Below are 18,137 nucleotides of genomic sequence, written 5' to 3'. Positions count from 1 at the left end.
CTTTACAAAATGAGTTTAAAATGTTACTGAAATAACAACTAGAATAAGAAGAAGAATCAAACCCTGAGGAGGGCAAGAATCAGATTTCCAGAGTTGCTATTCTTTAATATTAATTCAGAGCTCCACCTCTTCTTTAGCATAGTACCCAGTCCCCACCATCTAGGAGGCCTGACCAGAGAACTCAAACAACCATGGAGCCGCCCTACAGCCTTCTGTGGGCAGGGCAATAAGGCAGCAGTCCTATCCCATGGGGTACAGCCAGCAACACACACCTCCAACCTTGTAGCTCAGGCAGTGGCCTCACCCCAAAACAGACCCAGATGGCAAGCCCCATTGGCCCAATGATGTTATTAGCAGACATGTACAGGAACCCAAACTGAACTGACTGGTGAAGAGCTGTCTCTGACAAAGCAAGCCTGTAAGGTCTGAGACAGAAAACCGCTTTCTCAAATGTGTAGATACCCATGTAAGAAACCAAAGATCATTAAAAAAAAAAAACAAAAACAAAACAGGGAAACAGAAAAACACCAAAGGAAACTAATAAAGCTCCCAACAGCTGACTCTAAATAGAAATCTGTAAACTGTAAGGCAAAGAATTCACAATCATCTTTCTAAACGAGTTTAGTGAACTACACGGACACCTCAATGAAATTAGGAAAACAATACATGAACAAAAGTAAAAGTTCAAAGAAATACAAATCATCAAAAATAAAAACAAATCCTGAAGCTAAAAAATATGAGTAAACTGAGATCAGTCCTGGGTATTCATTGGAAGGGTTGATGTTGAACTCCAATAATTTGGTCACCTGATGTGAAGAGCTAACTCATTAAAAAAGACCCTGATGCTGGGAAAGATTGAGGGCAGGAGGAAGAGGGGACGACAGAGGATGAGATGGTTGAATGGCATCACCGACTCAATTGACATGGGTTTGGGTGGACTCCGAGAGTTGGTGATGGACAGGGAGGCCTGGTGTGCTGCGGTTCATGGGGTCGCAAAGAGTCGGACATGACTGAGCAACTGAACTGAAACTAAAGAATTCAACAGACAACTTCAAAAGCAGATTCAACCATACAGAAGAAGTCAGTGACTGAGTAGACAGGAGTACTGAAATTATCCAATCAGAAGGGGGAAAAAAGAATAAAAGAGTAAAGAAAGCTGCTAGGACAGATGGAACACAATAAAAAGAAACAATATCCACACTATGGGAATTCCAGAAGGAAAAAAAGAAAAAAAGGACAAAGGGACAGAAAGTATATTTAAAGCAATAATGGCTGAAAACTTCCCAAACCAGGGGAGAGAAATGGACATTCAGACCCATGAGTCTTAAAAGATCCCAAATAGGTTCAACTTAAATAGGATTACACCAAGACACATTATAATTAAATTGTTGAACACAAAGAATTGAGAAAGCGGCAAAAAACAGAAGTTATATACAAGGGAACCCCCTAACACTATCGATGGATTTCTCAAAAACATTTCAGGTCAGGAGAGAATGGATGATATAGCCTACACTGCCCAAGACTCCAGCCTTGGGTTACTTAGTGGGATTTCAAAGAACAAAAAGACAAGAAAGCTTGCAGTTTTTTCTCCTCTGTCTTGCAATGTAACTTTTCTGCCTAGGCTCTCAGGAACTACCTAATCTATCTGTAGTCCCCCAGACTGGAAAAAATAAAAGCCATTTTAAATATAACCAGGAAAATCATGAGACTTCTGGTTCTGTATAAATTAACTTATCTAGCTTAAGCTACTGGGTTTACTTAATACAGACCTGGGTACAGAGTCATCAATATTAAGTGTAACACTTTCATTGTATCCAGGGTTACTAGAAATCAGTAAGTGCATATTGTTTGTTACAAAATCTGCCAACAGGGATAATAACCAGATATGATTAAATTTTTAAGTAAATGTAACAGATAAGAACATTTTGATAAAATCTAAAGGAGTAGCTATGTTTTGGTAATGTCCATCTAAAATGGTCTCTCCAAATGCTGGTAAATTTGAAACTAAATTAAGTTAAATGATGGGAATTAATTGAATATTCAGGCCATATCAAGTAAGATACAATATTGGAATATTAATTGCTAAACAGATCTAAATATACCTAGTTTTGTCTTGTGACAGAAACTAAAGATGTTTGGTAAAGAGTAGACTGGTGCATCACAAGCTGGAATCAAGATTCCTGGGAGAAATATCAACAACCTCACATATGCTGATGATACCACTGTAATGGCAGAAAGTGAAGAGGAACTAAAGAACTTCTTGATGAGAGTGAAAGAGAAGAGTGAAAAAGCTGGCTTTAAAATTCAATGTTCAAAAAACTAAGATCATGGCATCCGGTCCCATCACTTCATGACAAATAGAGGGGGAAAAGTGGAAGCAGTAACAGATTTTATTTTCTTGAGCTCCAAAATCACTGTGGATAGTGACTTGGAGCCAAGACATTAAAGGATGCCTCCTCCTTTGAAGGAAAGCTATGACAAACCTAGACAGCATATTAAAAAGCAGAGACTTACTTTGCCAACAAAGGTCTGTACAGTCAAAAGCTGTGGTTTGTCCAGCAGTCATGTACGGATGTGAGAGTTGGACCATGAAGAAGGCTGAGTCCCAAAGAACTGCTTTTGAATTGTGCTGGAAAAGACTCTTGAGAATCCTTTGGACTGCAAGGAGACCAAACCAGTCAATGCTAAAGGAAATCAGTCCTGAATCTTCACTGGAAGGACTGATGCTGAAGCTGAAGCTTCAATACTTTGGCCACCTGATGTGAAGAACTGAATCATTGGAAGACCCTCATGCTGGGAAAGACTGAATGCAAAAGGAGAAGGAGTGGCAGAGGATGAGACGGTTAGACAGCATCATTGACTCAATGGACATAAATTTGAGCAAACTCTGGGAGTTAATGGGGAACAGAGGAGCCTGGCTACAGTCCATGGGTTGCAAATAGTCGGATACGACTTAACAACTCAACAACAAAGACTGATGCACGGCTGGATTCGGTCTCGTAAGAGAACAAAGTTGTTCTGGAATGCTACTTTTGGTAACAGAGCATGTGCCTTTAAGTGATCTACATTTACTTTAGATTTTTTCCCCCACTTTACCTCAAGGAATAAGAATTTTTCCACAGAAACCTACGATCCTATTTGACCAGGTGTTTTAAAATGTTTTCAAATTTTTGACAAATACCAAAATATTAAATTCTAATGAAAAGTCTCTAGACTTCCAGTTAACTGTGGAGTGCTCCAAAGGGCCCTTGGAATGTCCCAAAGAGAAATCCTAAACTAATTGGGTTAATCTGCAAGGAGTCATTGGCCAGATTCTCAGAGAACCCTAACAAATTTAGGGATGAATTTGTCAGGCTAGGGCTGGCATTCTCTCTCCCCTGGCAGGATATCATAATTATTCTGGCCCACTGTTGCACCCTGAATGAAAAGGAGTATATACTGAGAAAGGCCAGGGAATACACAGAAAATATCTACTGGTCACCCATCCACACTACCAAATTCATCAGGCGGTAGGGATGCAACCCCAGAACATGAGCCACATGGGGACTATGCAGATCGTGTAAGCCAGGCTAGGATGAGACATTACTTGTCTTCCAGAAGGAATGAATGTTTGTAAATTATGATATGGTCAGAGAGGCTGTACAGGAAGAAGTTAAAAACCTGGCAGTCTTCCTGAGTCAAGTGACAGAGGCATTCAGGAAGGACACCCATATAGATCTGGAATCCACAGAAGGGAAGACATACTGGCCCTGCATTTTAGCACCCAGGCTACTCCTGATATCCAGAGAAAATTAGAAAAGCTTAAGGCTGGGCCTCAAAACCCATTATCAACCTTGGTAGAGGATGCCTTCAATAACTATTAACTAAGACTTAATGGAACAGGCCAATGAGGATCAGTTCAGTTCAGTTGCTCAGCTGTGTCCAACTCTGTGACCCCATGGACTGCAGCTCTCCAGGCTTTTCTGTCTATTACCAACTCCCAGAGCTTACTCAAACTCATATCTATCGAGTCGGTGATGCCATCCAACGATCTCATCCTCTGTCGTCCTCTTCTCCTCCTACCTTCAATCTTTCCCAGCATCAGGGTCTTTTCCAATGAGTCAGTTCCTTGCATCAGGTGGTCAAAGTATTAGAGTTTCAGTTTCAGCATCAGTCCTTCCAATGAATATTCAGGACTGATTTCCTTTAGGATGGACTGGTTGGATCTCCTTGCAGTCCAAGGGACTCTCAAGAGTCTTCTCCAACACCACACTTCAAAAGCATCAATTCTTCAGCGCTAAGCTTTCCTTATAGCACAACTTTCACATCCATACATGACTACTGAAAAAACCATGGCTTTCACTAGATGGACCTTTGTTGGCAAAGTAAAGTCTCTCACTTTTAGCATACTCACTCCTTTTTGTATATGCCAGAATGCCGCTCCCTCCTCGGGAGAGATTTGCTAAATAAGGATCTAGTATATTCTCAGGACAGGGTAAAGTCCAAAGAGGTAAAGAGTCTGAACAGAGAATGCATCTGTTAGTAGCCCCATATGATCCACCCATTGGGCATCAAAATATCTCTTGTTACATCTGCGAAGAAATCAGAGAACAGGTAGATCCTGCAGTTTAGGATACCCTAGTGCCAAGAAGGCCTAAATGTGTTCCCCCAGGAAAAATGGGGTTAAGTCCGGGGGAAGAATACCCCTGGAAGAGACAATATGGAAGAGACAATATCCCTTAAAGCCTGTGGCCCTGAGGGGATTCCAACTGCTGCTCAGCAAATTCCTAAACACAGACTCTTTATGCCATGCCAATCCCCTTGTAACATCCCCATTCTCCCCATTCAGAAGCCTAGCGGGGAGTATCAGTTCGTGCAAGACTCACAAGCAGTGAGTGAAGCAGTCACCCCTGTTCACCCATTGCTGACAAATCCATACCCCCTCCTCATCCAAGTGCCAAGCAACATCTGGATTCCTCTGTTTTGGGTCTCAACGATGCATTTTTCTGTACTGCCCTATATCCAGACTCAGTACCTTTCTGCCTTTGAATGGAGGGACCCTGACTTTGTGGGGGCCAAGCAATACACCTAGGCAATGCTTCTGTAGGGTTCTCAGGACAGCCCCCATTTCTGGAAATGCATTAGCAAGCGAGTGTAGAGAACTGAACCTGGAGAAGGGAACTCTGCTACAACATGTTGATGCCTTATTGGTAAGTCGTGAGACCAAACAAGATTTAGATCAAAATACTGTTAGGATCATAAATTTTCTGGCAAAAGAGGGGATATAAAGTCTCTCTAACCAAGGCTCAGATCTCACAGCAATGGGTTCAATATTTAGGATCTGTTTTTATTTATTTATTTATTTTTTATTAGTTGGAGGCTAATTACTTCACAACATTTCAGTGGGTTTTGGCATACATTGACATGAATCAGCCATAGAGTTACACGTATTCCCCATCCCGATCCCCCCTCCCACCTCCCTCTCCACCCGATTCCTCTGGGTCTTCCCAGCGCACCAGGCCCGAGCACTTGACTCATGCATCCCACCTGGGCTGGTGATCTGTTTCACCACAGATAATATACATGCTGTTCTCTCGAAACATCCCACCCTCACCTTCTCCCCCAGAGTTCAAAAGTCTGTTCTGTACTTCTGTGTCTCTTTTGAATCCAGGGTCATGAGCCCCGGCCGTAGATTAAAAAACAGCATTTAGTGCATTACCATCTGAAACCACAAGGAGACAGCTCTGAGGCTTTCTCAGGATGGCTGGGTTCTGTCCTGTTCGGATTCCTAATTATGGCCTTATAGCAAAACCCCTCTATGAGGCTCTAAAGGGAGGAAAAAGGGAAGCCCTTCGATGGAATTTGGACAACCAGTGGGACTTTGAGACTCTATAAAGATGGAGTTGAACTGAACACCAGCACCAGGGCCTCCGAATTTGGACAAGCCGTTTATCCTGTATGTTCACGACAGGTGAGGGATAGCACGAGTCGTCCTGATCCAAAAGCTGGGACCAGATCAGAGATCACTGGCTTATTTTTAAAACAACTGGGCTTAGTGGCCCTGGGATGGCCAAGCTGGCCGTAGGCGGAAGCAGCCACAGCCCTGTTGGTTATGATGCTTCCAAGCTCACCCTGGGACAACACTTATATGTGTTAATCCCTCATCAGATACAATCTGTTCTGGAAGTCAAAGGACATCAATGGTTGGCTAGAAGAAGGTTAACAAGGCATCGGGCCCTCCTAATACCCCTGACACTACCTTAAAGGTGTGCCAAACCCTGAACTCAGCAACTCTGCTTCCAGCTATCAAGAGTGGAGACCCCAGAATAAACTTACTCCAACAGGTCTGATCTTCTTCTAGATGAGCCTCTTGGTAGCCCTGAGGTCAAGAGGCTTACTGATAGGAGTGGTTTTGTAGAAGTGGGAACCTGAAAAACAACATATGCCATAGTTAGTCTAGAAGACGTCATAGAAGCCAAGGCCCTGCCACCCCACAGACTCAGCTTTCCCCACAGCCAGTTCCTCACATCAGGAAGCTGGCACAAGCCTCTTATCCTCATCCATCAGAAGGCAGACAGAATGAAAACCACAATCACAGAAAACTAACCAAAACGATCACATGGACCACAGCCTTGTCTAACTCAATAAAACTATGAGCCATGCCATGTAGGGCCACCCAAGATGGATGGATCATGGTGGAGAGTTCTGACAAAAAGTGGTCCACTGGAGAAAGGAATCACAAGCCACTGCAGCATTCTTGCATTGAGAACCTGATGAACAGCATCAAAAGGCAAAAAGATATGACAATGAAAGACAAGGCTGAACTAACTACATTAATGAGAACTTTGCAATTAGCAAAAAATAAGAAACTAAATATTTTTACAGACTCTAAATTTGGGTCCCTGCTCATGTTCAGTTCAGTTCAGTTGCTCAGTCGTGTCTGACTCTTTGTGACCCCATGGACTGCAGCACGCCAGCATTCCCTGTCCATCACCAACTCCTGGAGTTTATTCAAACTCATGCCCATCGAGTCGGTGATGCCATCCAACCATCTCATCCTCTGTTGTCCCCTTCTCCTCCCGCCCTGAATCTTTCCCAGCATCAAGGTCTTTTCAAATGACTCCATTCTTCACATCAGGTGGTCAAAGTATTGGAGTTTCAGCTTCAGCATCAGTCCTTCCAATGCATATTCGGGACTGATTTCCTTCAGGATGGATTTGCTCATGTTGCCATTTCGAAAAAAGGAGAAATGTTAACCGCTAGAAATTCCCCCTTAAAACATAAAGATGTGATTTCAGCTCTTTTAGAAGCAGTGCAGCTTCTGACCCTGGTAGCAATAATCAGCTGTAGGGGCCATCAGAGGAGGGATCTTTTGTGAGCCAAGGGAACAGCAAAGCTGACTGAACTGAAAAACAGGCAGCTCAACTGCAGGAACCTAAATAGGTTCCGGCTTTAGTGACTGGTCCCCCTGAACTCCCTAGCCTCCCCCAGAGTTCCCCCACAGGAACAAGAACATGCTGAGAAATGGGGCTATGAGAAGGGAATCACAGGCTGATATTAAAAAGGAGGGTAAGATTCTAATCTCTGAGGCTCAACAATGGAAACTCACTAAGAGTTTACATGACGCCCTTCACTCTGACAGGAGTGTACTATGGGACTTGATGCAGAAGGTCTTTTAGGTGAAGGGGCTTAAAAGAACAGTAAAATAAGCAACACTGCCTATGACTTATGTGCCCACAATAGCCCACAGACCCATCCAATCCCCCCTTCATTACTCAGGTCAATTGAACACTGAGGTACATACCTGGAGGAAGACTGGTAGTTAGATTTCATCCAAATGTCCACATTGTCAGGATATAAATATCTTCTGGCATTTGTTGATACCTTCACAGGATGGGTTGAAGTCTTCCACACCCAATCTGAAAAGGTTAAAGACACCTGTAAGTCCCCTATAAAAGAAATAATTTCTCTGTCTGGACTTCCAAAGTCCCTTGAGAGCAATAATGGGCTCTCTTTTACAGCCAAAATCTCACAGGGGCTCACAACAGTCCTAGGAATAGACTACAAGCTACACACCTCTTGGTACCCCCAGTCTTCAGGGAAGGCAGAGAAAATGAACCATACTTTAAAGAAAACCATACTGAAGCTCTGCCAAGAAACTCATGAACCCTGGGCCAATTTGCTTCCTATTGCACTCCTCAGGGTCCATATAGCCCCCAGGCATGATCTCAGATTTAGCCCATTTGAAATGACCTATGGGAGGAGGTCTTTGCTTATTATTGGCTTTCTACTGGATGAGGAAGTGAGCCAGGTCCTGAGATATACACATAGAAAAAATCTAGCACAAGTTCAGAAGGCAATCCAGGACTATGCCCACAAGGCACTGCCCACTCCCACTAAAAACATATAGGAAGGAGCAGTTCCTTCCTTCACAAATAAACCCCCAGGGACCAAGTTCTTCGTAAAACCTGGAAATGGGGGTCCCTCAAATACCAAAGATTGCCAAAATAGAAGGCCCCCTATAAAGTAATTTTAACCATCCCGATTGCTGTCAAACGGCAAGGGATATCTAGTTGGGTACATTTGTCCAGACTAAAGTTTTTACCTCCAGAAACAGCAAAGGTCACAACAGAAGAACAATACACCTGTGAGCCTGTGGAAGATCTGAGATACTTTTTCAAAAGACAGGCATGGGACTTCCCTGGTTAAGAATCCGCCTGACAATGAAGGACACAGGTTTGATCCCTGATCCAGGAAGATTTCCATATGCCGCAGGGCAACTAAGCCCATGACTTACTGAGCCCACACTTTGCAACAACAGAAAGCCCGCATGCAACAATGAAGACCCAACAATGGCCACAAACATTCAGCACAACCAAAAATAAATTAATTAATTTTTAAAAAGACAGGGATGATCAACACTTAACTAAAATGATGTAGTGCATTGGCTCCGATTTGAAGTCTTAAATGGACTTGGGACCTCTTGTTTCCTTGGCTGATGTGCTTCTTGACAGTTGTCTGGCCCTTGGTTACCTTCTGGCAGACCAAGGCAGAGTCTGTGAAATAACTGATACTCCCTGCTGCATTTGGATCAATGCAACAGGACATATAAAAGTTAGTATTAAGGAAATACACACCTAGGCAGAATGGCTTCCTAATTTTGGCAGGGGAAATATCGCCTCCCTTGAATGGTCAACAGTTAAGGAAGTTAACCTGGTTCCTTCCCTTTCTAGGCCCTTCAATGGCTATTGCTGTTGTCTTTTTTAGCCCTTGTTTATTTAACCTTTTGGTTAAGTTTGTGTCTTTTAAAGGTGTTAACAGTTTGAAGTGAGGCTCATGATGGCTCAAGGAATTCAGCTCATTCCAATGGCAAGTGGCCCAGGTCCCTATAGGTCCTTGGAACAGTCACTGAGGGACTTCTTTACCTCCAGTATAGGCTAGGGTCTGTGGCCCCTGTCCAGCAGGAAGAAGTTTCAGAAAAAGAGACCTTCAGCCCCTTACTCCTTAAGAATAAGGATGTAGAGTCTCTTGCGGGAATGAGACTGGCTGGGATCTGAGACCCTTCCTGCAGTGCTGCAAAGCTTGCCCCTGGAGACATCTTCCCTCCAGCAACAAAATGCAAAGAAACTATATGGGACTGAAAATAGCTGTGTGCATGTACAGTTGGGGCAAATGCTGGACAAAAGGTACAGAGAGACCAAAAAAGCCAACTGCCACTTCTGAAGAGCCTGGAGAAAAAGCAGGGTACTGCGCATGCCCTCTGCACAGAACACCACCTAAGGGGTGACGCCTCCGGCTTGACCTCTGAATAGACCTCCACTCTCACCCCATACAAGGAACAAGCTAGCCCCACCTCAGGGAGCAAGTAAACAAGAAAACCTGCTGTTTGTTCTCACTCTCCCCTGCTGCAGTAGCGGCCCCAATAAAGCCTTGCTTGAAAAAAATAAATGAAGGAAGGAAGGAATAAATAAACACATAAAAAACAAAAAAGAAGAGTAAAACTCATTGGTGATGGTAAATATATATTCAAATTAGACTCTGTAGTACGATAATGGTGGTGCATAAATCATTTACTACTCTAGCTTAAAAGTTAAATGTAATACAAATTACTATAACTACAATAGCCTGTTATCACTTAAGTAATATAAAAAATATGTACACTGTAATATGAACAATCAAAAAATGTGATGGGAAGGAGAAGTAAAAGTGACAAGCTTAGAAATTCAGTTGAGGGACTTCCCTGGTCCAGTAGTTAAGAATCCATCTTCCAATGAATGGGATGTGGATTTGATCCTTGGTTGAGGAACTAAGATCCTACATGCCACAAGGCAACTAAAGGCATGCACAGCAATGAAAGAAAGATCCCACATGATGCATGAATTATATATATAATTTCTTTATATATAAAGAAATTCAGTTGAAGTTGTTATCAGTGTAAAATAAGGTGTTATAATTTTAAACTATTTGATATGAGCCTTGGAAACAATGATGGACATTATTATACCATTATACATCCCTCCAAATTCCACTTTTGGTCATTTCTGACAATCCTCGAGTTTTTACATTCTAACATGGCGCCATTTTTATTGGGTTAGCCATAAAGTTCGTTCAGGTTTTTCTGTAAAATGTTATGGAAAAATCTAAACAATCTTTCTTTTTTTGCCAACCCAGTATCTTGTGCTCTGACTCTGTTTCACCATGCTTCTGTGACTTTTTACATCACCTGATCATCTGCTTCACTCTGGTAACTTGATGGAGGGCAGACAGTCCATTATGATGCTCTCATCACTGAATGTCCCACAGGCCACAACCCCACCAAGTCAGTGTGAGATCAATTCTAAGAGGAAGTTCATAGCAAAACACATTTACATTGAGGAGCTAGAAAAATTTCAAATAAAAAACCTAACTCTATGTCTTAAGGAACTGGGGTGGGTGGAGGGGGGAGAAAGTTACACCCAAATTGAACAGAACAAGAAAGATGTCAATAATATTAGAGTAGAAATAAATGGAATAGAGAACAGGAAAACAATACAAAAGATTAACCCAACTAACACTAGTTTCCTTGAAAAGATAAACAAAATTGACATGCCATTGGCTAGACTAGCTAGGGGAAAAGGGAGGATTCAAACCAATAAAGTTACAACAGAAATACAAAGAATCATTACAAGCTATTGTGAATAACTATATGCCAACAAACAGGAGAACCTAGAAGAAATGGAAACATTCTTGGAAAAATACAATCTACCATGACTGAACCAGGAAGAAAAGAAAATCTAAACAGACAAATTACTAGTCAGGAGACGGAGTCAGTAAACACACATCTCCTAAAAAAGAAAAACCCAGGACCAGATGGCTTCACAGTCGAATCTTACTAGACTTTTTAAAAATTATTACCACTAGGGACTTTCCTGGTGGTCCAGTGGCTAAGCCTCTGTGCTCCCCATGCAAGGAGCCTGGCTTTGATCCTTGTCAGGGAACTAGATCCCACATGCTGCAAGAAAGATCAAAGATCCCATGTGCCACAACTAAGACCTGGCGCAGCCAAATAAATAAATAAAAATTTTAAAATATTAAAAAAATTAATGCCACTACTTGCCCAAAAAGCAAAGAGGAGCAAACACTCTCAAAGTCATTTTCTGAGGCCAACCTTACCCTGCTACCTAAAAGCCAGAAAAGGACACTATCAGAAAAGAATATTATAGGCCAATATACCTGATAAACATAGATGTAAAATTCTCAATAAAATACTAGCAGACTGAACTCAGCAGCACATTAAAAAGACCATTCAGCATGATCAAGTGGGATTTATCCTTGGGAGTCAAGGATGGTTCAACACATACAAACTAATCAATGTGACACATCACATTTGTAGAATCAAAAATAAAAATCATATGGTCAACTTGATATATGCAGAGAAAACACTGCACAAAATTCAACATCTGTTCATGATTTTAAAAAACTTAACAAATTAGATATTGAAGGAATTTACCTCAGCATGATAACAACATATAACATTGTCGCAATGTTGACAAGCAACAGTGAAAATCATCCTAAATGGTGAGACACTGAAAGCTTTCCTATAAGATTTGAAATAAGACAAGGGTGCCCATTCTCAACACTTCTATTCAACATAGCATGGAAGTTTTAGCTAGTGCAATCTGGCAAGGAAAGGAAATAAAATGCATCAGAATTTGAAAGGAAAAAGTAAAATTGCCTCTATGTGCAGATGACATGATTTTATATCTAGAAAAGTCCTAAAGATTCTACCAAAAAACAGTTCAATCTAATCAACAAATTCAGTAAAGTTTCAGGATTCAAAATTAACATGCAAAATTCAGTAGTGTTTCTACACCCAAAAAAAGAATTATCTGAAAATGAAGTACAGAAAATGATCTCATTTACGATAGCATCAAAAACAATAAAATACTTAATGGAAAAGTACAACCTAGTAGGCAAAAAATCTATACACTGTAAACTGTACCACATTGATGAACAAAATCAAAGAAAACATAAATAAATGAAAAGATATCCCATGTTCATAGATTTGAAAAAATATACTTAAATTTTTCATACTGCTTTCACTTTTCACCCAAAGTCATCCATAGACTTAATGGAATCCATACCAAGAAGAGTCCAATGGCTTTTTTTTTTTTTTAACAGAAGTAGAATCAACAATCCTAAAATTTAGATGGGCCCAATGTGTGTGTATAATCATAAGGGATTTGATTTAGGTCATACCTGAATGGTCTAGTGGTTTTCCCCACTTTTTTCAATTTAAGTCTGAATTTGGCAATAAGGAGTTCATGATATGAACCACAGTCAGCTCCTGGTCTTGTTTTTGCTGACTGTACAGAGCTTCTCCATCTTTGGCTGCAAAGAATATAATCAATCTGATTTTAGTGTTGGCCATCTGGTAATGTTCATGTGTCGAGTCTTCTCTTGTATTGTTGGAAGAGGGTGTTTGCTATGACCAGTATATTCTCCTGGCAAAACTCTATTAGCCTTTGCCCTGCTTCATTCCGTACTCCCAAGGCTGAATTTGCCTGTTACTCCAGGTGTTTCTTGACTTCCTGCTTTTGCATTCCAGTCTCCTATAATGAAAGAGACATCTTTTATGGGTGTTCATTCTAAAAGGTCTTGTAGGTCTTCATAGAACCATTCAACTTCAGCTTCTTCAACGTTACTGGTTGGGGCATAGACTAGGAGTACCGTGATATTGAATGGTTTGCCTTGGAAACAAACAAATCATTCTGTCATTTCAGAGACTACATCCAAGTACTGCATTTTGGACTCTCTTATGGGCTGTGATGGCTACTCCATTTCTTCTAAGGGATTCCTGCCCACAGCAGTAGATATAATGACCATCTGAGTTAAATTCACCCATTCCAGTCCATTTTAGTTCACTGATTCCTAGAATGTCAATGTTCACTCTTGCCATCTCCTGTTTGACCACTTCCAATTTGCCTTGATTCATGGACCTAAAATTCCAGGTTCCTATGGAATATTGCTCTTTATAGCATCGGACCCTGCTTCTATCACCAGTCACATCCACAACTGGGTGTTGTTTTTGCTTTGGCTCCATCCCTTCATTCTTTCTGGAGTTATTTCTCCACTGATATCCAGTAGCATACTGGGCACCTACTGACCTGGGGAGATCATCTTTCAGTGTCCTATCTTTTTGCCTTGTCATACTGTTCATGGGGTTCTCAAGGCAAGAATACTGAAGTGGTCTGCCACTAGATCTGATAGACATAGTGCCTGAATGAACTACGGATGGAGGTATGTGACACTGTACAGGAGACAGGGATCAAGACCATTCCCAAGAAAAAGAAATGCAAAAAAGCAAGATGGCAGTATGAGGAGGCCTTACAAATAGCTGTGAAAAGAAGAGAAGAGAAAAGCAAAGGAGAAAAGGAAAGATATACTCAGTTAAATGCAGAGTGCCAAAGAATAGCAAGAAGAGATAAGAAAGCCTTCCTCAGTGATCAATGCCAAGAAATAGAGGAAAACAATAGAATGGGAAAGACTAGAGATCTCTTCAAGAAAATTAGAGATACCAAGGGAACATTTCATGCAAAGATGGCCTCAATAAAAGACAGAAATGGTATGGACCTAACAGAAGTAGAAGATATTAAGAAAAGGTGGCAAGAATACACAGACGAACTGTACAAAGAAGATCTTCATGACTCAGATAATCATGATGGTGTGATCACTCACCTAGAACCAGACATCCTGGAATGCGAAGTCAAGTGGGCCTTAGGAAGTATCACTATGAACAAAGCTAGTGGAGGTGATGGAATTGCAGTTGAGCTATTTCAAATCCTAAAAGATGACGCTGTGAAAGTGCTGCACTCAATACATCAGTAAATTTGGAAAATGCAGCCGTGGCCACGGGACTGGAAAAGGTCAGTTTTCATTCCAATCCCAATGAAGGGCAATGCTCAACAATGTTTAAACTACCACACAATTGCAGTCATCTCACACACTGGTAAGGTAATGCTCAAAATTCTCCCAGCCAGGGTTCAGCAGTACATGAATTGTTAACTTCCAGATGTTCAAGCTGGTTTTAGAAAAGGCAGAGGAACCAGAGATCAAATTGCCAACATCCGCTGGATCATCAAAAAAGCAAGAGAGTTCCAGAAAAACATCTATTTCTGCTTTATTGACTATGTCAAAGCCTTTGACTGGGTGGATCACAAAAAAACTGTGGAAAATTCTGAAAGAGATGGGAATACCAGACCACCTGACCTGCCTGTTGAGAAACCTGTATGCAGGTCAGGAAGCAACAGTTAGAACTGGACATGGAACAACAGACTGGTTCCAAATAGGAAAAGGAGTACGTCAAATCTGTATAGTGTCACCCTGCTCATTTAACTTAATGCAGAGTATATCATAAGAAATGCTGGGCTGGAAGAAGCACAAGCTGGAATCAAGATTGCTGGAAAAAATATCAATAACCTCAGATATGCAGATGACACCACCCTTATGGCAGAAAGTGAAGAAGAACTAAAGAGCTTCTTGGTGAAAGTGAAACAGGAGAGTTGGCTTAAAGTTCAACATTCAGAAAACTAAGATCATGGCATCTGGTCCCATCACTTCATGGCAAATAGATGGGGAAACAGAGGCTGAGTTTATTTTGGGGGGCTCCAAAATCACTGCAGATGGAGATTGCAGCCATGAAATTAAAAGACGCTTACTCCTTGGAAGGGAAGTTATGACCAACATAGACAGCATATTAAAAAGAAGAGACATTACTTTGTCAACAAAGGTCTGTCTAGTCAAGGCTATGGTTTTTCTAGTAGTTATGAATGCACATGAGAGTTGGACCATAAAGAACGCTGAGCTCCGAAGAATTTATGCTTTTGAACTGTGGTGTTCGAGAAGACTCTTGAGAGTCCCTTGGACTGCAAGAAGATCCAGCCAGTTCATCCTAAGGGAGATCAGTCCTGGGTGTTCATTGGAAGGACTGATGTTGAGGCTGAAACTCCAGTACTTTGGCCACCTGATGCAAAGAACTGACTCATTTGAAAAGATCCTGATGCTGGGAAAGATGGAGGGCAGGAGAAGAAGGGGATGACAGACGATGAGATGGTTGGATGGCATCACCAAATCAATGGACATGAGTTTGGGTGAACTCTGGGAGTTGGTGATGGACAGGGAAGCTTGGCGTGCTGCGGTTCATGGGGTCACAAAAAGTCGGACACAACTGAGCGACTGAATTGAACTGAATGTGTGTGTGCTGAGTCGTCTAGTCTTGTCCGACTCTGCGACCCCATGCACTGTTAGCCTGCCAGGCACCTCTGTACATGGGAATCTTTAGGTAAGAATACTGGAGTGGGTAGCCAGCCATTCCCTTCTCCAGGGGATCTTTCGGACCCAGGGATCGAACTCAGGTCTCCTGCATTGCAGGTGGATTCCTTACTGTCTGAGCCACCCGGGAAGCCCAGATGGGCCCAAAGAAGACCATGAATCCTCAAAGCAATCCTGAAAAAGAACAATGCAGGAGGCATCACACTTCCTGACTTCAAGCTGTATTCTAAAACTAGTCTTCACAATAGTATGGTACTGGCATAAGAACAGATAAGGGAACCAGTGGAACAGAAATCAAGAATGCAGAAATAACCCAAATGCATACAGTCAGGTTATATTTGGCAAGGGATGCAACAATACTCAATGGAGCAAAGACAGTCTCTTAAATACATGGTGCTGGGAAAATTGGATACTTACACGTAAAAGAATGAAATTAGACCCCCACATTTTATGCCACTCACAGAGATTAACTGGAAAGAGATTAAAGACTAATGTAAATCCAGAAACCGTAAAACGACTAGGACTAAGCATAGGAAAAAAGCTCCTTAATATGGGTATTGGCAATGATTTTTTGTATATAACACCTAAAGCACAAGCAAACAAAATTTAAAAATAAATGGGATTGTATCAAATTATAAAGCTTCTGCATAGCAATAGAAGCTATCAATAAAATGAAAAGACTGTGTATCAAATGGGAAATCATACTTGCAAACCAAACATCTGATAAGGGGTTCATATCCAAAATATGTAAAGAATGTGTACAACTCAAAAAACCAAAACAATCCAACTAAAAATGGGCAAAGGACCAGATTACTTTTTTATCCCAAAGAAGATATATGAATGGTTGACAGGAAGGATGTTCAACATCATTAGGCAAATGCAAACCAAAACTATGAGGTAATACCTCATACCTGTTAGAATGGTTAGCAACAAAAAGATGAGATAACAAAAGCCGATATGGATGTGGAAGAAAGGGAACCCTTGTGCACTGATGGTGATATTATGTACTAATATAGCCAGTATGGAAAACAGTATGGAGATTCCTCAAAAAATTAACTACCGCAAGATCCAGCAATTCCACTTCTGGAAATACATCAAAAGGTGGTGAAAACACTCTGTTGAAGAGATATCTGCCCCCACCCCACCCCTTATGTTCATAGCAGCCTTATTTACAATGGCCAAGACATGGCAACAGCCTAAATATCCACCTACAGATGAAAGAATAACAAAGACATGATATATATGTATATACAATGGGATATTATTTAGCCAGAAAGGGGAGGAAATCCCGCCACTGGAGACAACATGGATAGACCTTGAGGGCATTGTACTAAGTGAATTCAGTCAGAGAAAGCACAACTACTTTATGATCTTACTTACATATGGAATCAAAACAACTCAGAGAGAGAGCTTAGATTTGTGGTTACCAGAGGTGAGACATGCAGGAAGAGGGAACTGGATGAAGATGGTCAAAAAGTACAAACTTCCAGTTTTAAGATTAATTAAGTACTAGCGATAAATAGTCATCAACGTGACTATAATTAATACTAGCGTATGGTATACATAGGGGCTTCCCTGGTGATTTAGCAGTAAAGAATCTGCCTGCAATGCAGGAGACGCAGGTTCATTCCCTGGGTCAGGAAGATCCCCTGGAGAAGGGAATGGCAACCCACTGCAGTATTATTGCCTGGGAAATCCCAGGGACAGAGGAGCCTGGTGGGCTACAGTTCAATGTCACAAAAGAGTTGGGCATGACTTAGCATCTAAACAATAACAGAGGTATATGTGAAAGTTGTTAAGAGCAAATCCTAAGTGTTCTCATCATGAGGAAAAGTATTTATTTCCTTCTTTCCCCTGTATCCATATGAAATGATGGATATTACCTCAGTGCAATCTATATAAGTCAAATCATTATGCTATATATCTTAACCTGATACAGTGTTACACGTCAATTATATCTCAGTAAAGCTTGAAGAAAAAGCATATAGCACACATGCATTTGAAGGACGTCCTTGCTCCTTCAAGCATTTTGGTAACAAATCCTTGCCCTAGAGGACATAATATAATATGGGGCATCCTTATGTAAATATAGTATAAGCACCTAACAGTTAAGGTTCTTAAATTTTTATTATAATACAACTGCCTGACATTTAAGCGTTTGATTGCCCGAGGCATCCGCTTCAAAGACAGCTCTCCTGAATAAACACAGTGCCAGCTACAGGACTATATAGTCACCGTGCCCCACCCCTGAGGTTTTCTTTGGTTTAGAGTTCTCTGATCAACTTAGATAAGTGATCATCTGACTGCTAGTTTTTCCCTTTCTGAGTTTTAAGTCCCACCCTTGTTTT

Source organism: Muntiacus reevesi, chromosome X (genome assembly GCF_963930625.1).
Source record: "Muntiacus reevesi chromosome X, mMunRee1.1, whole genome shotgun sequence".
NCBI classification, from domain to species: domain Eukaryota; kingdom Metazoa; phylum Chordata; class Mammalia; order Artiodactyla; family Cervidae; genus Muntiacus; species Muntiacus reevesi.
This window is presented reverse-complemented; position numbering follows the sequence as displayed.